We start from the raw sequence: 24,492 nt of genomic DNA, 5'->3' as shown, positions 1-24,492 counted from the left end.
CTGGAGGCAGCCCCCTTGCAGAGCTGGCTAGGGAGCTGCAGGGAGCCCTCAGGAGGCCCGGGGGGCCAGTTTCCCCCTTGGGCTCCTTGCCTAGGTCCTTCCCACTGGCTCCCTCCATCACTGCTTTCTCTGCTCTCCGGGACTGAGTGACAAGGGCACCCTCCCGGAAGCCCGCCCAGCTGTGAGGCTGCCTTGGGAGTAGTGGGCCCGAGGGACCTGGGCACGGATCTCAGCTCCGTGTTTGCTCCATGACTGTGTGGCCCAGTAGCGCCCACCCCCATGCCCTTGAGCCTCACCTACAGGGTTGCGTGGGGAAGAGGTGTGAAATGAACTAAGGGTCAAGAACCTGGGCAGGCTCCTGGCACAGAAGAGCGGTGTGATCCGGGCGTCCGGCCCTCATTCCCTGTTCTTCCTTCAAGAACAGAAAGGAGGAAGCAGAGGTTCCTGGGGGATTGGGGCTGGGCCTGGCAGAGGTTCAGGCCCTGGCGTGGCCCCTCCCCCATAGAGAAAGGAGACTTATTGGACCTGACTCCACCCTCTGTACCCCCTCAGCCTTGCTGGGCTCCTTCCCCCACGTCTCCCCTGCTGCACGCCCGCAGAGGATGGGCTGTCTCCGCCGTGTCTACTGGGAAACACAAGCCCACAGTACGAGACCCAGGTGCAGAATCCAGGACGGATGTCCGCCTCTGTTGGGCCTCTCCAGTGTCCTGGGGCCTTTGGATGGGAGGCCAGGCAACCCCCCGCCCTTCACCCCAGGACATCCCCCTTGAGAGGACGCATGAAGGGACCTTGGAGGGACTCACTGCCCCCAAAAGTATGGCAAGGAATGGGAATTTGGTGACGACTGTGGTGTATGAGTGAGCCAGGCAAGCAGCGCAGGGAAGACGAGCGCGCTTTTCTTCACGCTGTTTTTTTTTTCTCTCCATTAAAAAAAATGTGAACGCAGAGGTAAAGAGAGAAAAAAGTGAGAAGTTCCTTTGATTCCCATCTCTCATCAATTATCACCACTATCCCCAGCAATAACCTGTGTAACAGTTCACCGTGCGACATCATGGGCTTTGCCTAGCATTTACACATGCACGCGCGCGCGCACACACACACACACACACACACACGTGTACACCCATGTGTACGTGGGTACGCTGCCAGGGTCTTTGTTTCTCTTTGCTTCTACACAAACGCTGTCCCATTGACCACATCGCTCTGCAGTTGTCTCCCCACAACAGCATATGCTGGACATTTTCTCCTGTCAATATACACGGAGCACTCTTGTTGGTGGGTTTTTTTTTTTTTCTGTGTTAATATTGCACACGAAGACAACACAGTGGAGTCAATCATGCCCTTTCCACTCACACCCTCACTCGGGTCCCCGATGCTCACCCAGCTCTGGGGAGCATGAACCACAGTACGTGGTGGTTCCGCACAATGACAGGGGACACCACATTCGGAATGTGGTGGTCCCTTCCATCCCCCTGGAACAGATAAGGTGTCTCTGGTTTTTTTCCATGCACGTGACTCTGCAGTCAGCATCCCTGCCCGCGCCTCTCGGTGCACATGTGAGGATAGCCCTCTAGCCATTGCTAGCTCGGGGTGGAGCGGGTGGGCAGAAGCGCACGCGCCCTCGGTTGGACAGACCCTGCTGCACTATGTGTGTGTTGGGGTGGGGGCGGCTTATAGTCTCCTGCGCTCAGCTCGGCCGCACCGGTCCCCCTAGCACATATCCATCATGTGTCTGCCGGCCGGCTGGCAGCTTCCAGGAAATCAATTGCAAAGACAGGCAATTGTCATCAGCTTGAACACTGGAAGCCATCCAGAGAGTAGATTCAATTGTAGGAGAAAATCATACTGGGCTCAAGACCGCTTGTAATGGAGACCCCTTGGTGACCTTTCTGGAGAAGTTAAAAGAACACCGGCAGACACACTCCCATTCTTGATCATCTACCTCCAGTCCAACTGCTGGGAGCACAGCCCTCTGCCCTTGGAGAAGCTGCTCCTCTTTAGCAGCCATATGGGAAGGGGGAGGCCTGGTCCGGGGCGCAGGCTGTCCATGTGCAGACAAGGAGGCCCGTGGGGCACCTGCTCCCCTGGAGGGTGGGCCCAGGTGACCATGAGGTTCCCAGCTGCTCAAGCTCACGGTACCCACCCCCTTCTGCTCACTGGAGAGGTGGTCTGGCCGCCAGGCAGCAGTCCTCTGGTGACTGCTCCCTCTCCACCTGTTCCCTGGGGCCAGGATCCTCTGGCTGAGTACAACCCTCTCTCCCCCACCTGCACAAACACAGGTGCAGGCACCACTTACCTCGTTCTTATGATCCAGCTGGAGACCTTTGCCCTGCACCCCCAGGAGGAGGGGGCTCTCTTCCAGCACAGTGAGTACTGGAGAAGGAGGTGCGGTAGGGACTGGCCCAACATGTTCCTTAACTGTAAGGGTGCCCAGACCCTTTACCTGATTTCAAAGGAGCTGTGTTGATAAGCGCTCACCCTCTAACCCCCTGCTCCATTACTTCCTCTCTAGATCCCTGCTGCCACACAGAAAACTCAGCTATAGCCATGAACTTGGAGAAACATCCACTCATCTTCTATCACAGCTGTCCCCGCTCTCCAGGCCTGCTTACCCAGTAATGATGGAAATACCTCTGACTACCACTGACGGGGCTCACGGTTTAGGACACCAAGTGCTTTACATGTATTACCTGACGTCATTTTCACAAACTTGGCAAGGTGGGTGCCTCTATGATTTACAGGTGGGGAAATGGAGGCTCAGAGAGGTTAAGTTACTTGACCCAGGTCACACAGCTGGTTAGCTCCAATGCCAGGTTTGGAAACCAGGTCTTTGTCAGACTCCAGAGCCGGTGGGCTAAAGCGGTGGGCCACCTTGGCTCCCACTTACTTCACCTGCACCCTCCCCTTCCATGCAGCTCTGTCTTCTGTTCACTCCCCTCCCCTGGTGCTCTACTCTGCCAGGGGCTCAAGAGGTCAAGATCATCAGGGTTCTGTCGGGAAGGCAGGTCCTTATTCTGATCGTGTCCAACCTCCTCCAGCTGCCCAAGGACCAACGTCTAGTCCCAAGCCCCATGTAGGTGCCCAGGTCATTTTGCGGCTGAGGAAAGACAGGCAGAGTGATGGGGGCAAGTTCTAATCACCATTTAACACCCCAGAGCCAGTAATACCCATGGAGATAAAGTATACTGTATCTGCTGGCCTGAAAAGATGTCCTCGTATAATGTTCTATTGAAAAAAGACAACAAAACAAGGTTGTTTTTTTTCTATTTTAAATTTTTCTTTCTTTCTTTTTTTTAGTTATCTCTTTGTCTAACCTGGAGTTCGTACTCACAACCCCAAGGTTAGGAGTTCCACCAACTAAGCCAGCCAGGTGCCCCAAGATAGCAGGTTTAAAAGCAATGTACAGTAAGAAAACATTTTATTGATGAAACAAAAGTATTGTCTATGTATCTAAGCATAGAAAAGGGATATTTGCCAAGATGTTAACAGATGACTTTTGTTGTCTTCTCTTGGCTTATCTGTGCTTTCTAATTTTTTTTCAATGAATGTAGATTATTTACATGATTTTAAAAAGCAATAAAAATAAACCAATCCCAGGCTGAGTTTCTCTCTCCCAGTCCCTGTCCCTACCTCCAACAGCTCTCCAGAAAACCCCACACTTCCTAGTCCTGGGCATTCCCTTCCCTCCTATTCTCTCTGCCTCTGAGTAGGGGTGGGGGTGGTCCTACCCACACCAGGTCCACCACGGGAGGGGTGCAGATGCTGACCTCCTCCGTCCAAATACACAGTGGCTAGACCCTAACCCAAATGCACAGTGGCCGGAGGCCCACTTCCTTCTCTCCTGCTACCATTTCACGGAGGAGGAAATGCTCTGCTTTTTACTGCATTGTTTGCTTCTCAGGCGCAGGAGCTGAGAGGCAGGGCCTCCAGGTGCTGTGGATTGGAGCCCCAGGGCAAACGGCTCCTCTGCCGAGAGGTGATTCTGCCAAAATGAAGAGGGAGGGGAAAGAAATCACAGCACTCCCGATCATCATCATCATCATCGGAAAAGAAAGAGCAGTGCCTTGGGATGGGCTAGGCTGGTCCCTTCTAGAAGGCTCCGAGGAAGCGAGAAAGAAATGAGAACGGAGCTTCCTGAGCATCTGCTGCGTACACGCCGTGGCCCCTCCACAGACAGGCTCTGGCCCCTGAGAACGGCCTTCCCTTTGTGCAAGTCAGGCACCTGGGCCAGAATTCTTGCCTCTCTGGTGCTTCACTTCCAGTCAGAGTAGGCTCTGGACAATGACTCTGGGTGGAGACATTTGTGTTGGCTGGGAGCCTCTTCATGCCAGAGTTAGACACTGCCTGGGCTCCCCAGGAACTAGAAAGACCCCTCTGCTCAGGAGCAGGGGCTAGGAGCAAGCATTTTTCTGAGGACCTGGCTTTGTGAGCACCTTCTAGTCTAAGGACGAATTGCTAATTCCATTGTTCCTGCCATTCAACAAGCAGAAATCAGAAGGCAGCCTCGGGGGCCTGCAGAGCTGGCCTGGGGCTCAAGGGAAAGGAACAGAGGCCCTCCAGTGGTCCCCTGAACCCCTGTCTTCAAATCACATTCCCGGGGGTGGCCATCCTAGAGACCCAGAAACCAGGTTCCTGTCCCCACCAGCCTCTTACACACGCTGGACAGATGTGCGGTTAGCACACCTCATTGGGACACAGGAGACCCTGGTCCTCTTCTAGCTCCACACCTAGCCACCTGGGTTCCCCAGGCCAAGTCACTCTTGGCCACCACCACCCCTCCCCCGCTTCTACTCACACTGCGTTGCCATTTAAAGAACTGTTTCAAAGGGTGTTGCTGAAGATTGCTAAACCCCTGAATGGGGGTCTGCTATTGAGTTCCAGGCCCTGAGCAACCGGGTTTGGCTGCAGGTAGTCGAAGAGTGATTGTTAGCGACATCCTGTGGACATACTGGGTAACTGCACTCACCTGGATGGAAGCCATGGGGTGACATCCAGCTTTCCTCATTATGTGGAGAGGAGCTGATTGCAATTAATCACACTCATCACCTTACACAGGGAGCTGTCTTAGAGCTGGAACATAATCCCTCCCAAAAACAGAAAACAGCCTTCCAGCCACAAATTTCCATCAGCCTCCAACTTTACATCTGTTTCATTTTAATTTGTCCCTTCTCAAATACTGACCTGATAGAAGAGTCTGGTGGCCGTGGAGGGACAGTGCTGTCAATAATAATATTCAGACAAGAAAAGTGCCGTGGGCTGTTTACTCTTCCCATGAATTCCATGTATTATCTAATCTTCCTGACAACCCAAGGGGGCATGGGCTCTTATCCCCATCTTTCAGATGAAGAGTCAGCAGCTAGGAGCACTGTGGACCCTGGAACTTCGCACTCTTCCTGCCTTTGCAGGATCTCAGTGCTGAAGGCTCCTCCCCCTAGTGTCCCCAGGCCCCCTCCTTCTCGGGCCTCTGCAGAGGAGGGCCGTCTTTTTTGCCCATAGCTGCCTAGTCAGCAGAGGGATGGCCATCATGGCGGCTGGCCGTGAACAAGTCTGTTCACACCTACAGCCCCAGCCCCTAACACGGTGTCCAGCACACGGAAGGTGTTCATCCATAAAGGAATGACTGGGACACCTATCCACAAATGGTGGAGGAGCCCACAGCATGAAACGTCCCTGAAGAGAATGGTTCTGGGGCCCCTGACAGTTCCAAGTGATGTAGGAGGTTTCCACGGTGCCACCCTTCCTGTTTCCGGTTATCCCAAGGCCCCAGTACAATAGACATCAGTCTTAGTTATCTGTTGCTGCCTAATGGATTACTTCAGTTGTTGGTAGCTTAAAATAATAATAAGCATTAGTCCTCTCACAGTTTCTGGGAGCCAGGAATGGGGGAATGGCTTCCCTGGGTGTTCTGGCTCTGTGCCTTTTAGGGGGCAATACCCAAATATCAGCTGGGTTTGCAGCCATCTGAAGGCCCGCCTGAGGCTGTGGGATCTGCTTCTGAGGCTACTCACTCATAGTGTGGCAAGATGGCGTGGGCTGTTGACCAGGTCCTTGGCTCCTTGCCATGTGGGCCTCTCCATAGGTCTGCCTGAGGATCCTCATGTCATGGCGGCCTGCTTGCCTTAGGACAAGGGATGTGAGAGAGAGCAGGGTAGAGAGCACAGTGTCTCCTATGACTGTATTAGCCTCTTAGGGTTTCTGTGACAAAGGTGGTTTAACACAACAGATACCTACTCTCTCACATTCTGGAAGCTGGAAGTGTGAGATCAGGGTATCGGCAGGAAGCACGATCCAAGACGAGAAGTGAGGAGTCCAGATCCTAGTTCTAGCTCTCCCACCAAAGGACCTAGGGGAGAATCCTTTCTGGTGTCTTCCAGCTTTCCCGGATGTTCCTTGGCTTGTGGTCACATGACTCCAAACTCTGCCTCTGTCTTCACAGGGCCTTCTCCTTGTGTCTGTCTGCTGTCTCTCTTCCTAAAAGGACACCAGTCATTGGATTTAGGGCCTGTCCTAACCCATCGTGCCCTTGATTATAGCTACGAAGACTCTTCCTAACTAAGGTCCCATTCACAGGCACTGGGAGTTAAAGCTCCAACATGTTTTTAGGGGACACACTGAAACCCACACAATGATGTAGCTCGGAAGTCAGATACCATCATGTTTGTGATAGCAAGTGGTTGGTTACAAGGGTCAGCCCTTTTTCAGGGTGGGAGGAACCCACGCAAGGATGAGAAAAATCAGGAGGTGAGGACAGCTGGGGGCCTTCTTGGAGGCCCTAGAACCGCATCAGAGAGCAGACGGAGCACAGACTGAGCATGAGACACACCCCAGGGGAAACAGTGGAGAGCCAGATCACAGCACTTGGGTCCCTCAGCCCATCAAGGATCGATCTGAAAAGGGCCAGAGCATAGAGAACAGCCCAGGTAGGAAATGGAAACCTAAGAGTAAAGTGTCCTGTGAGTTCTACCCTCAATAAGGTGGGCGCCCTACTACCTTCATCGCCAGCCTCAAGGCGGGGGCTTCCATGAAACCATCCAGAGCCCCAGGCCCCGTCAGGCCTGTGAGAAGAGGATGCGTTTTGCTGGGATTGGGGCAGGGGCCTGTGAGTGCTTCCCAGGGAGGAGATGCAGGCTGTGGGAGAGAGGCCCGGCGTGGGGTCATTTTAAGCCCTCTGAAAGCGTCCAGGGATCTTAACAGGAAGAAGCTGGAAGGGGCTGAAGACGGCGTCACGAGTGGCTTACCCGGAAAGGAAATGAAGATGGGACCCTCAGGACAGAGCCTCGAAGATGGGAGTCTCTGAAGAACCTGGGAGAGCGGGAGGTGGCCCAGGAGACGGTTTTCACCACCTGCTGGGCCCAGAGAGCGGGCAAATCTGTGGTGACGTAAGAATTGCCCTTTTCAGGGTGCCTGGGTGGCTCAGTCGGTTGACAGTCTGCCTTCAGCTCAGGTCGTGATTCCAGGGTCCTGGGATGGAGTCCCGTGTTGGAATCCCTGCTCAGCAGGGAGCCTGCTTCTCCCTCTGCCAGCAGCTCCCCCTGCTTGTGCTGTCTCTCTCTCTCTGCCAAATGAATAAATAAAATCTCAAAAAAAAAAAAAAATGCCCTTTTCCCCTGTTCTCATACAGGTGCCTTCTCTCCAAGGCCCTTTCCCCGTCACCCCTTTAGTCCCTCCCACTCAGACCTTGAAAGCAAACAGCAAGGAAGGGGAGGTGGTCAGGTGAGAAAAAAGGTCAGTGAGAAAAAGACGGACGCTGGCCACGGGCCTCTCCCTACAGGCCAGCTGCCCCGGACTACAGAGCTCAGAGCAAGAAGAAGATTTCTTTTCTCTGACGGGAGACCAGTGTCATTTCTATGTCTGGATGTTTCCCCCCACCCAAGATTTTATTTTTAAGTAATCTCTACACCCAATGTGGGACTCGAACTCAGAACCCAGAGACAGAGTCACAGGCTCCCCCCACCCAGCAGGGCAAGCATTCCTGTGACCGGATGCTTTTCATCTCTAGATGGGTCGTGGGGTTTTGTGACATAACGTGACCTTACCTGAGCCTGAACAGAAAAGGCGTGTCTCCCTGCCCGAGCTGCGCCCGGGGACAGTGAGCGGCAAAAATTGAGGGGCGTTTTGATTACACCCCACATTCAAGGGGTTGGCTTCTCTGAACTTGAACTTTCTCAAGGAAACTTAGGTCTTCCGTTCCCCACCCACTACCTCCAAGGACAGAGCCTGGACCCACAGGGAGGTTCCTGAAGAAAATTTCATCTCAGCATTTGTCCAGAATTGAACAATGTTTACTACTTCTTTCCTTCCTATCTGTCTGGAAGTGACACCAAGAACAACAACAACGACCAAAAAAAAAAAAAAAGGGACTCCTTGTCCCCAGCAAAACACCCACACCCTCTGAATTCTTCACCCTGTCTTGGCCTGACTTCACCCCTGGAGGGGGAGGCGAGGCCCGAGGTCTGCAGGCTGCAGGGCCTGGAGGCAAGGTTCCTGGGAGGATACAGCTCCGCCTGGAAACAAAAGCTGTTTTTCGAAAGCTGTGTGCAGTCAACTAAGTGGGGAAGGAGTCTGGGCAAAGCCAGATTGAACACCAGGGGGGACATTCTGCTAAAAAAAAAAAAAAAAAAAAAAATCTAAATTCCCTAGGGTTGTTGGAGCTGTGATCTGATTAGTGCTTTAAGGGTCTTATTTGTTAGTATTGGGGAAAAAAAATCATCAAGTTGCCTCTGAGTCCCCCTCTCTTTGTCCTTGATGCAAGTTTGGGCAGCTCGGTCCCTTTTTAGGAGGCAGGCTGATAAGGAAGGGGGGGCCTTGGAGAGAAGGCACCAGGACCAGAGTCCTGGGTCTTTGGGAGCGTTGGTCTGCTGCTCAGACACCCACCAAGAAGCTCTTAGAAAGGACCCAGCTGAGCTGAGGGCTGGAATGCAAGTGGGGATGGGAGCCTGGGAAGCAAAGGCATTCCACAGTCAGAGCTTCTAGAAAAGCCCGCCTCCCCCAGCACAGAGGATGCAAGGAGTAGAGAGACCCCTGGTTCTCTGGATTTCAGTAAAAAAACATTTATTGTGCTAAGGATAACAGTGATATTTCAGACCTAAACAGGCCTCATTTTTCCATCTTTTGGAGAGAGGGCTCCAACACTTTTAAAAGATGCTAGGCCTGGGGTGCCTGGGTGGCTCCGTGGGTTAAAGCCTCTGCCTTCGGCTCAGGTCATGATCTCAGGGTCCTGGGATCGAGCTCCACATGGGGCTCTCTGCTCGGCAGGGAGCCTGCTTCCTCCCCTCTCTCCATCTGCCTGCCTCCTGCCTACTTGTGATCTCTCGGCCAAATAAATAAATAAATCTTTTAAAAAATAAAAATAAAAATAAAAGATGCTAGGCCTTAAATAAAATATCTTTGTCACAGGCCACCCATTTCCCTCTCCCGGGTGCCAAGAAGCATTCATAACCCCCACCAGGCAATGGTTGATCTCTTGGATCAGTTTCCCAAAGAGCTTAGTCATGACAGAGTTGCTGTCTCTCTGCCTGGAGCTGATGAGCCCTGGAGGGTCTCAGGGTGAGGCCTTCCCTGGTGAGAACACAGCTGTTTCAAGGAGCTCAGTTTCCCAAGTGTGTTTGGACTGGGGATTAACTCGAGTGTTTGAACTCTGCGTGGGGTTAGCCGGGCTTCTCAACCTCACCACTGACGACATTTTGGGCTGGAAGATTCTTTGTTGTGGGGGCTGCCCTGTGCTTTGTAGGATGTTTAGGATGTGGCCTCCACCCACAAGATGCCAGGAGCTTCTCCTCCCTCCCCTTCCCCCTCACTATGACAATCAAAACTGTCTCTAGACATTGCCAAATGTTCCTGGGGGACAAAGCCTTTCCTGGCTGAGAACCACTGGCTAGAAGCAGTGCCCATTCAGCAATTAGACAGCTATGGAGATCTAGGGCAGAGCTAGGCTACACAGATCCCAAGAGAATTTTCCTCACTCTACCCCAAGTGTTTGTGGTCCTTGTATCAAGGCTATCTTGGTTGCACTAAGTGACAGAAAATTCAACTCTATATGACTTCAAGGAGGGGGGGAGGTGGATGTCATCTCTCATAACTGAGAAGACCAGTGACTTAGGCATAGAGCTGCATCAGGCCTAGTTTGATCCAGGAATTCAAACAACAGTACCAGGACTTGGTTTTATCTTTTTTTATTTTTTTTTAGTATTTTATTTGTTTATTTGACAGAGGGAGAGAGATCACAAGAAGGCAGAGAGGCAGGCAGAGAGAGAGGGGGAAGCAGGCTCCCCACTGAGCAGACAGCCTGATGAGGGGCTCCATCCCAGGACTCTGAGATCATGACCTGAGCCAAAGGCAGAGGCTTAACCCACTCAGCCACCCAGGCATCCCTTGCTTTAATCTTTATCTCTTGACTTTGCTTTTCCTCACATTCTGTTCGCATAGGGGCAAGATGGCTGCTGGGGCTCTAGTCCTATATGTTCCCAGTTTGAGACTTGTGGAGGAAAAAATGCCAAGTACTTTTCTTTATGCATTCTCAGCAAAAGTTTCATTGCACTTCATTGCTCTGATTGGGTCAAGGTCCACAACCAAGCAATACACTGGGGAATGGGATCACCCAATTAGCCAGGCTGTAGTCACATGCCTGCCTCTGGGTCTAGGAGGAGAGTCAACTCTGTGTATAGGACATCGAAGATGGAAAAGTGGGGGTTCCCAGTAGGAGAATCAGGGTACAACTCCTGGAGGAGAGGAGAAAGGATTCTGGATGGCAAAAAACAACAGAGAGGTACCAGTTTTCATACTGAAAAGAAGCTCATTGTTGTGAAATACAGCAAGGTGAAGGTTGTATACGGAGAACTTTGCTGAATCGCAGTATAAACCTTGTGTCACGACTGCCGGAATCAACCTCCAGGTGACAGACAAAAGCTTTGTCACATGTCTCTTACATGACAAAGTGGCAGCTGATATGGTTCACTCAAATGGGTTCCTAAAATGGAGACTACTAGAGTTTCACCAAGATTCTTCCTCCCCTTCCTCCAGAGTAACAGCTATAGTCATGCCCTGGCTGCCCAGCCAGGGATAGGACTCTTTTGCAGCTAGGTGTGACTACGTGACTAAGTTTGCACTCTATGAATAGAAGGACAACCAGATCTATGCTTTAAGAGGATGGGCCTGCCTCGTGACACTGTTTCCCCTTCCCTTGAACAGAACATGAACTTGCCTGAGACCTGGCTCTGACCATGAAGTGAGAAGCATGCCCTAGAGGATGACAGAGGAAGGTGCAAGGAAGCTGGATCCCTGAATGACCCCATGGAGCAGAGCCTCTTTCCAGCCTGGAATCAGTACCTTCAGTGAGATAACCATTTCTGTTTTTTTTTTTCCTAAGCCACTAACTTATTGCATTTCATCTATTTTACAATCAGATTTTCTTCATATTCTAATATTTCTGAAATTCACTTTGTCGTTGGCCATACACAGTGCTCATCAGGGACCACTTTAAGCCAGGCCCCAGGAAAATAGGTCATGGGGCTCCATTCTATATAACGAAGTAACTTAGAATCAGCACATTACAAAATGGGGAAGTCCCAGCGCACTATAGTGATTTATCATTGAAGATTTAGAATAATGGGTAGAGAAGACCCGCTTAGGTGTTTATTATCCAATCAATGCACATGAGGTTCCTTGTGGCTGGACACCACCTCTTTGTGTTAAGACCCAGAAACCATCTCTTCATAATTCAGTCTCAGCCACGATGAGAAAACAATAGCAACATGTCACCCCATTGACTAAACACTAAGCACCTAATCATATCTTTTAAGAACACTTGTGCCGATGATCTGTTTCAGCCTTGACCTGCCTTTGTCACAGACTGTTGATTGCTTGATGCTCACTGAGGCTTCCTCTCTGTTATGGATATCCTATATTATGTAGAAGTGATGTTCTGTGTTCGTTTGATAAAGATTCTGTGTATTTCCAGCCCCAGACACCCTCACTGGCCAAAGGCTAATGTTGAAAGAGGGATATTAAACAAGTAACAGTGGAAACAGAACATTTGGTTTTGAACTTAAAATATACTTAGACCATAAAAGTCAATTTCTACAATCAGTTTCTCTCAACATTTGAAGAAGATGTAAAGTGTATTGCTGACTTGTCTTCCAGACTTTGGGCAGGGCCCATTGCCAAGGAGTCCCATTTTCCAAGGCCATGGTGTCAAGTGCCTACAGACACCAACCCTCACGCCAGTCCTAGAGAACACCGTGTATGTGCATGCACATATTGTAGGGTAGCATCCTCACCCCGCTCACCAGCCCCCCCCCCCCCGAGTGCCCTGGGTACTTCTAGTCAGAGGCCTTTAGGTTCATATCTTCCAGAGGGGAGAACCAATGGCTTGGACATCAGGGAAGAAGAGGATGAGAAAACCCTAGGAGGGGAAGAGTGTGACGGAGGAGAGCTACAGTATGGCTAGCTGGAAGAACATGGGAGGTGATGCCTCCTGCCCCTCATGGGGCCAAGAGCTTCACCTTGGAGGCTGCTGAGAGCCCATTAGACAGGGGACAGCAAGGTAGCCATGAACGGGTGAGCAATAGGCCACAAGATGGGCAAGATAAATATTAGACTGAAACAGGAAAAGGGACAAGGTTCTAAGTGGCAAATGGCAGCAAGTCAACAGAGCCTTTATATCAAAATCAATTTAAGGCCAATCTTTTTTCTTTTAAGATTTTAATTTATATATTTGAGAGAGAGAGAGAGAGAGAGAGGGAACACAGAAGAAGAAGGAGAAGCAGACTCATCACTGAGCAGGGAGGCTGATGTGGAGTTCGATCCCAGGACCCTGAGAACATGACCCGAGCTGAAAGCAGCTGCTTAAATGACTGAGCCACCCAAGCACCCCTATTTAAGGCCAATCTTTAAGAAAGCAAGAAAGAAAGAAAGTAAGAAAGCAAGCTAGCCAATCCATCTGCTACTGTAACTCTAATCATCATCCAATACAGAGAGCGTCAAAACTCCCCCACTTAGATGGATCCGTCCCAAAGTTTGGGAGGTGGGTGAGGGATGCCTAGACCGAGAGCAGTCTTTGCTGCTGGGGTTGGGACTTTGGCGGAGGCCATTCACGCTACAAAACACTGTTAATGCCAAAGTCATGACCATTTAGTGACACCCACTGGACTTTCCAAGGATATGACACAATATAGCATGCCTTTTGTTGTCATAATATATTTTTGTGCCAATGGTGAGTGGGTCGTAGGCAGGAGCTCTGCTTTTCCTGGTTTCAGAAGTACTGTTGTTTGTCACTCCCTGCATATGAAGGATCCTTCTGGTAAGATCAAGAAAGTGCCAGCATCAAACTTGAAGAAAGTGTCCACGGCTTGGAAAAGATCCCAGGCATCATAGTGAAACACTCTTTCAAGATCTGCTGCATCACCAGTGCTCTTGGTAGGAAGAACAGTGTTGTTGGGGAAAACTCAGCAATGATGCTGAGATGAGCAGTGGCTCAGAGAAGCTGGCCTCCAGCGGCAAAGGGGATTTGACTGATGTTAGATGTCAGGGAGCCCACTCACGTTCCTCTAGCCACTGGTTCTAGCACTGGTCTCATCAGACTGAATATTCCACCGCAACTCAGGACAAGGTCATACATCTGGATGGGTTCTGACAGTTCCAGGCCTCAGAGTTGTGCTGGAGGCACAGGTGGTACGATGTGTGGGTGCAGAACCACACCCAGGAAAGACTCCGCCAGCCCCCCAAAGCCACACCCATGGGACTGAGCTGCTGTGATTTCTTCCTGCTTTCCCTCAGGAGAATAAAAGATACTTTACTGTTCGCAAAGCATTCTTATTTCTATTTATTCTATCCCCTTCCATTCTCACAACCCTGAGAAGGAGGGCAGACATTGTCATCACTCCATTTTATAAATGAGAAATAGCAGTTTAGAGAGGTAAAGGGACTTTCTCAGGGGACTCTGGCTTATAAGTGACAGGGCCTGGATTCAGATGAGATCTTCAGTGCCATACCCTGGGCTCTGTCCACTGCAGAGTGAGCTCTACTTTTAGGGCAATCCCATTTCTTTCTTTCTTTTCTTTTCTTTTTTTTTTTTTTTTTAATATTTTATTTATTTATTTGACAGAGATCACAAGCAGGCAGAGAGGTAGGTGGGGGTGGGGGTGGCGTTGGGGGAAGTGGGCTTCCTGCTGAGCAGAGAGTCCAATGCGGGGCTCCATCCCAGGACACCGGGATCATGACCTGAGCCGAAGGCAGAGGCTTTAACCCACTGAGCCACCCAGGTGCCCAAGGGGGTGAGTAGTCTTGACCTCATTTTCAAGTCACACAAGAAACCAGCACTTCTGAGTTTCATGAATTATGGGATCGAGTATCCAGAACACCACCAACAGCCCCCCCCCCCAGGTATTAGTATATGTTTGCATCAGTTGACACACTTCTGTTATTTTTTATTGAAGTAGGAAAGTTTCGAGATTTATTTGTTTGGTTTTGTGGGAGTTCCTTTGTTTGGGTGAAGAGCTCCCAGTGGAGAAACAGAAAGGAAGGAACGAATGAGCCCTCAACTCCCATCTTGGCCAGAGAGACTCATCTGCAGCCTCAGTGAGGGATGAGGTTGGATGAAAGGGAGTAATCGTGTAAGACTTTGAGCAACTGAAGATGCAAACAGTTTTGCTCTGGAACCCAGATGGCAAAGTACAGCCAGTCTGCAAGAAGTTCATTTGTGCCCCACGGCTCCATCCTGCTCTCTACTTCGGGCAAGTTAGTGACTTAGGATGGCCCCAGGAGAGACTGCTGTGCTCAGCACAACAGGAGTGACATTATTTTTTTTTTTAAGTTTATTTCTTTGAGAGAGAGCGCGAGAGAGAGCGCGCGTGCGCACACAAGCAGGGGGAGGGGAATGGGAGAGGGAGAGAAAGTCAAGCAGGCTCTGACTCCCACTGAGTGACAAGCTCGATAAGGCGCTCGATCTCACCACCCTGGGATCATGACCCACAGGTCATGATCTGAGGTCTAAATCAAGGTGCCCCCAGGAGTCACCATGATAAGAACACCGTTCTCACAGAGGCCCCACAAGCTGATGAGGTACCCCTTTTTAAGGGGGTGTGATGGGTAGACCACCAATGGGGGGGTTGCCATGGGAAAGCATCATGGATCTGCTGGCAGATCTGTTCAGATCACTGAGGAAGAGTTGGGTGGCAGGGAGGGAACCAGAAGAAAGTTCGACAGGTGTTCAAGAAGACTCAGAACTAATGAAATTTAAGTCTGGATGTCAATATAACAACCCACAGGCTGGCGAAGTCTGATATCAGGGTGCTGTAAGACACTGGACTTTATTCTTCTATAGTCATTCAGCTTCAAATATTCTGTCTTTAGTGAAGACACCATGATACATGCTTACAGTACATACTCTTCCAAGGGCCGTTATCTGGGGCAAAGCCCCCGGTAGCCAATTGCCCTATCTCCTCCCACCTTTCCAGGCAGAGCCCTCGTAGGTAGATACTACTCAGAAACTCTTCCTGGGGTCGTGGACAGAGAAGTCTAGCTGCAGGATTTTGGGGTGGAAGGAAATCCTTTTATTCTATGTTAAGGTAGAGCCCCACATAGGATGTGCTAGAGGCTTCTGAGTGACTAGGTTATTGGGCAAAGATTTCTGCTACTTCGCCTGACATGGGAATGAGAGGGAATACAGGGTAAACTACCGGGGAAAGGGTTTAGAGGAGAGCAATGAAGGATTTCCCAACACTGAAGGGAAACAGACACTCCATCGTAGCCCCCCTTAAATAAGTAAATAAAAGAGAGAGACCCCCCACCTTATCTGCCAACCCCCCAGGTCTAGTTTAATGGCTCTCTGCACATCTTTTCCTGAACTTACCCCCCAACCCCCCATCTGAATTCACTGCTCCTCTGTCTGTGTTCCCAGCCCTCATTACAGCACTTCACAAAACCAATCTGTGACCTGCTCAGGGGTAGAAATTACATGCTATTCTTTACTGTGTCCCTGACCATTAGGAGACATATAGCTCATAGTCAACGTTAGTTGGTTGGTTGGTTGGTTGGCTGGTTGGTTGGTTTGACCGGAAGTGGAAAGCTGAGGTTAGTACTCAGTCGTGTGATAGGTATTCCCACTTCTGGAGCTCCGTCTGTGGAACACGCAGGAGGAGCTAGGGAGAAGGTGTGAGGGTAGAATATAGAAGCATAAGGCAGGGGTGCCTGGGTGGCTTAGTGGGTTAAGCCTCTGCCTTCAGCTTGGGTTGTGGTCTCGGGGTCCTGGGATCAACCCCTGTGTCGGGCTCTCTGCTCACTGGCAAGCCTGCTTTCCCCTCTCTCTCTGCCTGCCTCTCTGCCTACTTGTGATATCTGTCGGTCAAATAAATAAGTAAATAAATCTTAAAAAAAAAGAAGCATAAGGCAAACATTGATACAGTATCTGCTTTGTCCAGTGCTCTCATCCCCTCTGCCCCCTTTCTTCTGCCTGACATTGGGTCAGAAAGCAATGGCCAGGCGCTCCATGTGGACACAAGATGTCTGAACGATTTCTTGAGAAATCGCTGGCAAAGGATCTGAGGGCATGAGATGGTGGAGGCAATGAGCGTGAAGCAGGTCCTGCCCTGGGATCCGGGGAGGGTGAAGCAAACCAAAGCGTGCTAACAGAAGGTGGGAGGCAGAACTCTGGTGCCACGCTACAGCTGTCCTCAAGAGCTTTCTCTTTTCTCTATGGATTCCAGCTATAGGCCACTCAGGGGGGTTCTTAATGAGTGTGCACAGGATTCGTGAGGAAGGTGGGAAACCAGTCCACCAAACACATCAACTGCAGGGCGAGGAGCTAGTCGAACCCCAGGCTCTGCCTAGCAACTGTCTCCCCAGCGGGAAAGAACTCCCCTCAAGGGATCAGAAGACCCCCTAATGCAAGATCTGGAACATTCTGAAGTCCCTCCTTAAATGGAGGGAGGTGGATGACATTACTGCAAAGTAGACAAAGGAAGGCAAGGAGCCTCTTTTCAACTGGAAGGTGCAGAATAGAGGTGGGGAGGCTGTGAACACCTTGGCAGCAATTATGCAGAAAGCGTGCAGTATAGACGTGGGGCGGCATCACCCCACCCCACAACACTGGCAGTGTCACTCTCCAACAAGAGCTGTGTAAGAGCTGCTAATTACTGAGATTCCAGTAAGAGCTATGCCTTAGAAGTGATTCTGAACTGATTGCAGCTTTTTGAACTGATCGTGGCTACAAGCTATAAAGGAAGGAATTCAAATAAAAGTGAAAAGTCCTTTGATCAAACACAAAGGAACTCTTCCAAATAAAAATGCCTTTATTTTCCCTACACATGAGAGCTGTCTGTTTCACACGTGTAAACAAATGATTTATACACATCTACTAAACACAGAAGTTCCCTGAGACAGGGACCATACTTGTTCTTCCTCCTAACTCTTTACTGTATCTAGTACACAATCCAGCGCACAGAAGATGCTTACTGAATTGAATTTAATTGAAGCAATTGCTGTATTAATGATTTGATTAGAGATTTGTCTTTTTTTTTTTTTTTTTTTTTTTTAGTAATGGGCTACTCTGAAAGGAATACTACAGTGAAGCAACACAAAAGGCCATTCTAATAGCTTTAAATCCAGGAAAACATACCTATTTTTCTAGAGCCCCCAATACAGTCATTCTGGAAAGCCAACCACCCTACATTCCACCACAGAGACCGTGTTGATTGCACTGAGTTGCTAGGCAACCACTGGGTAATTCCCTGTGTAATAGAGATGAACCTGTCATCTGCTTTTTTGGCTGTATGTGACATGAGGAGACAACAGGTAAAGGACAGCCAGGAACCCCTGCACCTGGATGACACAATTCTTCCTGAAATTGATGACACAAGAAAATCCCCACACTCTGTCAGAAAGTGCCAGGGGGAGAATTTGTTAAACTATTAGCACAAGACATTCTGGTGAATTTTCTTGGCTTTACCCTGTGGGTCAATGCTGTGGGTTATCCTGTTATCCCCTTCCAGAAAGCAGGAGACCAAAAGCCCAGTAGTTCTGTGTGGGGATGGCTGTCAATTCCGGAAAGAGCTCCGGAGCAGCCGGTCCCTTGACTCCAGCTGGGATGAGACTTTTACCAGATAAAAGCAGCCTTTTAAGTCTTAAAAGGGACGCTAACCATCTCAAAGAAACCCTAGTTCTGGGGGCATAAATTGCACTTTTTTATACCTGAAGAAAACGCTCTTAGTAATTTCTTTGTCTGGACGGCACTTCCCAGACCTTTTAGGCAAATGAGTTGCCTTGGAAAGACTCCACTCCACTGTAGGTATTGACAGCACTGTCTTCGAAATAGGCTGAAAACCTGACAAAGCACTGGAGAGTGAATAAGGAATATCTCAGAGCTTCTCTAACATTAGGAAAAATGGAAATCAAATTTAAATGTTCCTTCCAATTTGGAAGGCTACTTTCTTGTAGGAAGTTTTAAAGGGACCACCTTCCAGATTAAAAAAAAAGAATATTTACCCACTCTTTACTCCCACAAATATATTTGAAACATCTTCAGAAAATCTCCTGTTTGAGACAGAATTTTGAGTTTTTGGACTCTGGGATCAGGCCATCAGTTAGAGAGAGAGCAGATTGAGAATTGAGATGAAATCAACCAGGTAGTTTTGAGAACAGTTGGGTAAGGCTTTAGCCCAACATCTGGTGCCTATTTATCCAACCTCTGGTGATGCTGACTTAAACTAGCCCAGCCAGCCAATTGTGCGGAGCGAAGCCTGTCAAAAGGACCAGCTCTGCCTAGCCGGTGCTGGAAAGAGGAGTGCTGGTGTGTGACGTTCTGGGCTTGTCTCTGTCTGCAAAGTAGAGCCACTCACTATATCGTTCATGGAATTCCAAACGAAGTCAGCCATTCCAATAGAGCCCGATCAAATGTTAGGGAGGGGGATTTAAGAGCCTCGCTGAGCAAATGCCCAGAACAGGAGAGACCTCCAATGACTGGTATGGTAGAAACAACAGACACTCTGGAATTTCCTCGCCAGAATTACTAAGTGTGCAGCGGAACCTGTCAGCAATGACCTTCACTCCGCCTTTCCACAAGCCCCAGTGACACATGCTGTTGGGTGCCAGAGGCTTGGAGGTGGGACGGAGCAGAGGGTGTCAGGGAACTTACAAAAGAAAACCTCTACGGTCTGGTCTTGCACCAGTGGCCACCTAAGTGACTCCCAACCCTGGCTGGTGCAGGTTTCCTTTTCTAGAGTCTTGTGAGTGCACTCTTAAATTTTCAGGAAGCAGGAGGTCCCACTGCCGACAACTTGGTTGAATACTTACTATATGCTGTTTTTTGCTTTGTGGGAGAAAGGCATTAGATGTAATTCCTGCCCTAAAGGGGCTTAGACTACTATAGGGAAGGCAGATAGGTACCGAAGAGATTACCATGCAAACCAGTCTAGATCAAGTCACCAGAGATGGCGCAAGTGTTGCATCTGGGGAATAATTAATGTCTGCGCAGAGGCTGCCCCTGATCTTGGGCTTTGTAGCTAGCTTCATTACGGAAGTGTCAGGTTCCACGGAAGAGCCCCAGCCCCCTCTGGCTTTCTGCTGCCTCAGTCTGTGTGTCCAGCCTTTTGGCAGCCCTGTGCTGAGGAACACAGCTGGGACCCAAGGGCTATTTACAGAAGAGAGGGGAACCCATAAGGCAAGATATGAGATGTGGCCCAGGAGAACCTATGAGTTAAAAATCAAAGGGTTCCACACAAAAGGGAAATTGAACAGCTTTCTGGGCCATTGAGTGAAAAAGAAATTGTGAGTGTATGTCAAAAACTTCATATTCAAGGTACATGAGCGGCCGAGTGGTTAAGCAGCTGCTTTCGGCTCGGGTCATGATCTCAGGGTCCTGCGATCGAGCCCCGGCATTGGGCTCCCTGCTCCAGAGAGAGCCTTCTTCTCCTTTTCTCTCTCTGCCTGCCGCTCTGCCTACTTGTGCTATCTCTGTGTCAAATAAAATAAAATCTTAAAAAACAAACAACCAAATCTCATATTCAGTGGGGGGGCGAGGACACTTTAAAAATAGTTCCACTATAGGGGCGCCTGGGTGGCTCACTTGGTTAAGCCTCTGCCTTCAGCTAGGGTCCTGATCCCAGAGTCCTGGAATTGAACCCCAAGGCTGGTTCCCTGCTCAGTGTGGAGTCTGCTTCTGCCCCTCCCCCTGCTCCTTCTCTCTCTCTCTCACTTTCTCGTGCCCGCTTGCATGTACTTACTCTCAAATAAATAAACAAGTAATCTTAAAAAAATTTTTTTTTCCACTATAAAGATTCTAGGTAGATCTAACAGGTAAAAGGCAGCTGCTGAGTGGTTTGGAAAGGTAAGTGGTTTGAAACCACCATTGCCTCCCACCCGCACCCCACACCAAACATCTCTACCCCGGGCAGAGTGGATAACCAGATGGAGGTGCTGTCTGCAAAGTCTGCCTGTGTGGTGTGCAGACTCTGTTCCTGGCTGTACCTAGTGCCTTCTGGCTCCCCGCTGGCCTCCCCCTTAGCACAGCAGGAAAGGGTGTGGTGGTACTGCTTCCACAGGAACATGGAGGCAATCTAGCAGATGGCTGGAAGCAAGGATTGTGGAATTCAAATCCTGGCTCGGCTCCTTACTACCAGGGACGCTGGCAAATACCATGGCATCTTTACCTTAGTTTACTCCTTCATAAAATGAGAATAGTGGTACCACACCCATCTCATGGGACTCTGCGAGGATTAAATTAGTAAATCTAGGCAAAACACTTAAGACAGTGTCTGGTAAATAGTAAACACTCTGTGTTAGTGGTCATGGGAAAAAAAATTGTTTTGGGTTCTAGAGTATTTGCATGTCAAACAACTTATAGGGATTTCAGGTACAGGCAAGAAGATGGTGAGCCTCCACTGCCCCTGAAACCAAACCCGGGCCTGTATGTTAACATCCTGATGGTAATCTAAATGTTATCCTTTGTTGGCTCTTCCAGATAGCGCCTAAGACTGTGAGCCCCAAACCAAGCTGGCTGATGGGGGCCTGGTCACCCAACTGCTAAGAAAAAAAAGGAGCATACATCCCACTTTCCCCACTTCTGCCGAGAGCCTGGGATCCGTAGATCCCTCTGCCCACCACAGGCTGGGGCCCTGTCGTCTTCTCTCGCACTCCCGGCTCTGGGACTGCAGAGCACACAGATGCCTACCTTCCCAGCACAGCCTCTTAAACCACTATGAAGAGGTCAGTGCTAATAATGCTAGATTCAGACTAGAGGATAACTATTTTACAGATGGCCGGACTAAGGTTTGGAAAAATAAAATGGATGGTTCTCAAAAGCTAGTCCAAGAATTGATGCCAGTCCTTAGGGTGATGTTTTCACGGGTCTTCAGCAACACTGGAAAAATAAGAATCATGTAATGAATTTTTCATGGAGGAGAAATTATTTTTCCAATCATGAGATGATGGCCTCTCCTCCTTCCTGTGTCTATGTGGGGGGAAGATGTTAAAATGCCCTTCTTTTAGAAAATGGTATTGATAGGAGCAGGGATTTGAAATCGGATCTTTTGAATACTTTCACTGCTATTATGCTATTCTGAATTACTTTAAAATAGTTCTAAATGAACTTTAATTTTAAATTCAACTTTAAATATTAAAATAAGTATTAAGCGACTATTTACAAGTATTTTATATACTATATCGTATGCTTGAAAATTTCTTCAAATGAAACTCAGCACAACGTTGACCCTTCATGGCATCCTTTAGGCAGCATGAAAATGCAAATCCTCACGTGGACGGGAAAGTTAACAACTTAATGAAATAGGCTGGGTGGAAGGGCTGCTCCTGGCCCCAGACTGTGGCATTCCATGACAGGAGAAAGAAAAAGAAGCCAATTTACAGCCTTGAGTGTAGCATTTAAGGGAGCAGGTCTCCCCCTGCTGGTAGTGGCGGCAGCAAAATGAGTCTTGAACCACAGCTGGTACTGAGGACTAGAACTTAAAAAGGATTCTATAGCAATTTTGCTTGGAAACCCACTTTACTGTGTGACAGTAAAGATTAAAGAAGCCACGGCTCCAGGAAACTATCAACCAAGACGCTGACTTACAAACCCTGGCAAACTAACAAGGCCAGGAAGAAAAATTTTTATATTGGTTTGGCTATAGAAAAATATTATTTTTTTAAAAAGTTGTCCATTTTCATGAATTTCTTATATTGTATCATTAATGATATAGAACCATACTCAATAAAAATCACACCTATCAGTAAACTGGTCCGATTCTTTTGATTCCATTAACAAACTTGCCTTTGAAATTTATTGATGGGGCACCTGGGTAGCTCAGTGGGTTAAGCCTCTGCCTTCTGCTCAGGTCATGATCCCAGGGTTCTGGGATGGAGCCCCACATTAGGCTCTCTGCTCCCCAGAGAACCTGCTTCCTCCTCTTTCTCTGCCTGCCTCTCTGCCTACTTGTGATCTCTGTCAAATAAATAAATAAAATCTTTAAAAAAAAGTTATTGATACACCATGGATGCTCATCAGATAGGTAAAATCAAGTAAGTCTGGTTTCCTTGCACCTTTGGAGGACTAAAATAATCCTCATGCTTTGGCTTATTTCATTTATTCTCTTTTGTCTGGTATGCATTATACCTTCGTCTACTTCCATTACATGCAACTATATTCAACTCACTTCCAGTAAATCCAACTTTTATCTGTCCTTCTTAAAGCTTTACCTTCTGCTCTCTTCCTTCTCCCACAACAAAAAATAACTGAAGGCTATTTTTTTCTTCCTTGATTTTATTAATTAGCTTCTATTCAGAATCCTCCAGCATTTACCATATTTTCATATAGTTTATTAGAACATGTCTTTCCCCTATCAGATTCTAAGGTATCTGAAGACAAAGACTATTTTCTTCTGCCCCCCAAAGAAGCAATATGGTTAACGGTTAAAATCTTGTACTTAGGGGCGCCTGGGTGGCTCAGTGGCTTAAGCGGCTGCCTTCGGCTCAGGACCCTGGGATCGAGCCCCACATCGGGCTCTCTGCTCAGCGGGAGCCTGCTTCCTCCTCTCTCTCTGCCTGCCTCTCTACCTACTTGTGATCTCTCTCTGTCAAATAAAAAAAAAAATAAAAAAAAAATAATAAAAAAAAAAGATCTTGGACTTAGTAGTTTGTGTCATCAGTGTTCTCATCTATCAGCTACAAAGACACTAGGACCAACCTCATAAATTTGCGGAAGCACAGTTAAGAGAATGCATGTAAAGCTGCCTGGCTCTTAATTACTGGATAATTGTTAACTATTGTTTTCACTCCCACCATCCCCTCAACAAAAGCTTTACAGGCTGTAGGCATTCAATTATTATTTGTTGGTGGGGCTTATGCTAATAAATATATTCATATGCAGCAAAGCATTAGCATTATCTGTGTCTAGAGGGCTAAAGTGCTTAACCATGACCTAACAGCTTTTTTTTTTTTTTTTTTTACAAAGGCTTGGATTACGGACACCGGACGATTTCCCCGTCCCGCGATCTAGATCAGCTCGATCGGATACAACTCTGTGTATTCTGGCAATGTGCTATAATCTTGCACTGCCCAGTCAGCTACACGTGGTCATTGAGCGTTTACAATGTGGCTAGTGCAAATGAGAAACCGAGATTTCGTATTTTAATTAGTTCAAAAGCTCCTAGTGATTAGTGGCTACCGGACTGGACAGGGCAGCTCTAGAACTTGCCTCCACCCGTCGCCTGACTTCACCTGACTTGTTTTTCCAATTAGTAACCCTCACTGATCCGATGCAAGAGAATTAATCCCGAGCCCTTTTCCTTTAGCTATTACAAGTGTGTTCACTGTCACACTTCACCAAAAGCTGGCAGGCGAGGCAGTATCCATATAAAACCCAGCAGCTCGGCCAGTGGCACGGGACAAAGGGAGCCATACATCAAAGAAGGTGAAACCATCCCAGAGAAATACTGATGGCATCCCTGCGTCACGGAGGGCTGTCTCCAGAGGCAGCGGGGAACGCCAGCCAACCGCCGCGACAGGCGTGGCAAAAACGTGAGCCAAGCGCCGGGGCGCTGAGGGACGCCCCTGCCAAGCCCAGACTGCGGCGAGGGTGCGCGCCTGCCCTCCCACGCCGGACGCCACCGCCTCGGCCTCACGTGCACGTCAGCAGGCCTGTCCCGGTCCCCAATCCTAAGGGTGCCCCTGCTTCCACACCGAGAGAACCACTCCTGGCCAACCGCCACCCTCTCCCGCAGGAGAATCACGCCTCCTGCTCTGTCTGCTAGAAGCCCGCCCACCCGTGGCTCCTCAAAACCCCGCCTCGAAGCCGTGCCCCCGCGGCTCTAAGTTCAAGGTCCCCTGTACAAAATGGCGGCGAACCCTGGGAACCAACCATAGAGACGCCCGCCTTCCACCGGAGAGAGCTCAGGCCTCTTAGGGATGTCCGCGATTCCCTGGGAGGCGTGCCCGCCTCGCTTTCCGGTTGGGGGGGCCCTTCTAGGAGAACCTCGACAGTCTCCATGGTGCCGGGTCCTCCGAGTCGAG

The 24,492-nt window shown here is 49.1% G+C and overlaps 1 long non-coding RNA gene across 1 annotated transcript; it reads right to left on the bottom strand.

Annotated features, from left to right (window-relative positions):
- Positions 1-3,401: 3,401 nt before the first annotated feature.
- Positions 3,402-24,470, bottom strand: LOC131998894 (uncharacterized). The gene is made up of 3 exons (XR_009398912.1): positions 24,341-24,470; positions 7,239-7,555; positions 3,402-6,471 (listed from the first exon to the last, which is right to left on the bottom strand). It is a non-coding gene; the product is annotated as an uncharacterized LOC131998894 (long non-coding RNA).
- Positions 24,471-24,492: the final 22 nt, after the last annotated feature.

The sequence above is a fragment of the Mustela nigripes genome, chromosome 13 (genome assembly GCF_022355385.1).
Source record: "Mustela nigripes isolate SB6536 chromosome 13, MUSNIG.SB6536, whole genome shotgun sequence".
Taxonomy (NCBI): domain Eukaryota; kingdom Metazoa; phylum Chordata; class Mammalia; order Carnivora; family Mustelidae; genus Mustela; species Mustela nigripes.
The sequence above is the reverse complement of the archived record's forward strand: the minus strand, read 5'-3'. Positions and strand labels throughout refer to the sequence as shown.